Consider the following 3,085-nt stretch of genomic DNA (forward strand, 5'->3'; position numbering starts at 1 on the left):
TTTCAAGAATTTCCTTTTTCCTCAAACCAGCTCCTCTATTCTATGAACAACTACGTCTCAGAGATTTCAAAAAGAAGTTTCATATACAACAACAAAGACAAGCGACACTAACAAAGGAGAATTAGATTGGGAAGGCACACATAAGCAAGAAGAATAAGATACTGGAGAAGAACATGGTTATCGTCCTCACATATTATTAAGGTAAATATCATATCATGAACCATATTAGTAAATAAATCACATGGCAGTGGCGAAGGATCTCAGACGACATGGTTTTGTCTGCAGCAGATGAGATCTGATGGAAGAGTGAGATGGTCGGAGGTGGTGATGATGGCAAATTTCGTTTATCAATTGAAGAAGAAGGTATATATGCACACACACAATACTTTCGAGAGCCGAGATGTAGAGGATAATCATGACGTGACTGAAGCAGCTTATGAACTTACTTGATTTATATGTGATGTGCTCAGGTGATACTTGGCGAAGAAGTTGTAGCGTCTAAGCTCACAATTCGTGGACATTTTTAAACATGTCTAACATGCAGTACAAGCAGGAGCAGGACAAAGTCTAATTAACGAAACTATTATATGAAAGATTTTGCTGTCATATACCTTTTATAGGCACCAACAAGATTCATGGAGCCATTCTCATTATCAAAAGGATTATAGAAAGTGTTCCTGAAGTCTACTCACTGTCAAATGTGATGATTTGATTTGTAAACGTATGTATTTAATGTGTTAAGAAAAACATATGTATTTATCATTTTGTAGCTCTTTTCTTCTTTCTCAATACTGGATGTTGTTTTTAGTATAGATATCTCATGTCTACTCAGAATTTTGTGATGCAGGAAATTTACATACTCCTTATGCAGGTTGTAACTGCTTATAAGATTTCTACAGGCTCTCAACTCGGCATCTACTATATTTGATTTCTTCCTTTATCCAACTAAGAAACATGTTTGAATTCTTGGTCAGTAGATTTTTTATTTGTTTTACCAGAGAAGCAAACAAGTATGGATGCTTACAAGATGCTCATTTGTGTTGTTGCAGTTACTTCTCCATCTTGAGTCTGATGATTCTGCTCAAGTAGCCTATGTAAGAAGAAGAAGAAACCAACATATATGCGATAATAAGTTATTAAGGAAAATTTGGAATAGATAATGCTATTCAGAATTTGGCCAATAGATTTGGTTAGTAGACCTCTTTAAAATTTGTTGACCGGTCTTCGTTTTGCAGGCAACTATTGAGATTGATTTTCAGTCCAAGACAATGTACCTTGAGGATATGACTCTTTGTCTCCAACTATGGTATATCATCTTCCTTTTTTGTTTCTTGCACAAGTATTTTAGAGTAGTGAACTCATAGATGAGGGTCCTCCAATGTTTCTTTGATTCTAAATTGTTTGTATGTTCCAGAATTGAATCTTAAAAGTTTCTGATTGCATTTCTCTCTTATGCAATCCCAGTCAATCTGTTACCATTTCAGAACGTTTTGAGCAGCTTCAGGATCACTGCTGATTCTCCACATGTAGGTATTATCTTCTCTTCCCCTTGCTAAAGTTTTGAGATTCCAGTTGTTCACTCATGTCTAGCTGCTACCTAATATCTACTTTCCGTTTCAAACCTAATTGCCGTTGTTCTTTCTATCAAGAGCTGAAGAAATTCTCCACTCAAGCAAGTCATATAGGCGTATAGCAGCTGCTGCAAATGAAGCTCTTAAAAGATTCAGAGGCATCTACTCCAATAATCATTTCAGGAAGATTGGTAATTGTCTATGTCTTCTCTTATTACGAATGATACATATCAAATGTGATCTGCCTATGAATTAATTATCTTAGGATGATAACAAAAAACTTATACGAATACCCGGGCGTAGCCCGGGAAAAGTCCCTAGTTCTATTAAAACCTACCTATTAAGTAATTCTATGTAAGTTCTTTTGACTACAAAACTGTCTATATAAATAATGAAATATTATATTCTTTACATCTTTGACCAAAAAAAATATATTTTGTTTCTATGTTATGCATGCCTGTGTTGTTATATATAATATGAAAATAATGAAAACTACTTAGAAAATAAATCTGGAAACACTAAGAAAATACGACTAACACCATGAAGACTTTAATCGCGTTCGTCTTTACTATCTTCTTCATCATATCTTGTGCTAACTGTATTACTAAAATTCCTAGTACTTCAGGTAATAGTATATTTTTATACCCTTAGTTAATTATAGAAATGACAACTAATATACGTACTGGTAAAAAAATGTTATAAAATAAAGCAGGATACAGACTATTATCGATACCCAGAACCGTGTAATCATAAAGGAGAAGAAGGCTGCATGGAGATCTGTGGTATTTGGGGTTATTCTCAGGGTCACTGTAGGCCTAAAAACATATGTTGTTGTGTATAGTTAATATAAACTTAAGATGAAACCATACAAACTTATTGGTATCTACTATAGATATTTTATACGTTATAAATATACATATACAAAATTTCTATAAAGGTTAATTTGCAATTGGATTAATGCCGAATAACACCAAACCTGACATCACCCAAAAAGTAACCACACATATATTTCAACCATCGGGGGGGGGTTTTCTTTTAGTTCAAAATGATCATAATCAAAGACCTCTTATATGCATACATGAAAACCAATCAAAGATTGAATTCATCTCTCCTTTGTTACGCTCTGTGCAATGAGATCAGACTCTCTATTGGCTAATTTTTCTTCATTCACTACTCTTCAACATTTCAAGCATGCCAGTTCTTTCATATCTCTATAATCTGGAACTTAAACGAAGGATATCTCATGGGACGAGTTAAAAGACCAACATGACAATGATCATTAACAGAAAAAATCACCCTATTTACGTTATGACTAATGAGGATTTGGTTCATCCTACACGGGCATCCTGCCTTTCTATATTATATAGACTTGTCTGTAATTATTGAGAGCGAAGATACTATACATAGCGTTACTATTCCACCAAAAAGTTTTCTTTTAGTTCAAAATGATCATAATCAAAGACCTCTTATATGCATACATGAAAGGCAATCAAAGATTGAATTCATCTCTCCTT

Source organism: Brassica oleracea, chromosome C2 (assembly GCF_000695525.1).
Source record: "Brassica oleracea var. oleracea cultivar TO1000 chromosome C2, BOL, whole genome shotgun sequence".
NCBI lineage: Eukaryota > Viridiplantae > Streptophyta > Magnoliopsida > Brassicales > Brassicaceae > Brassica > Brassica oleracea.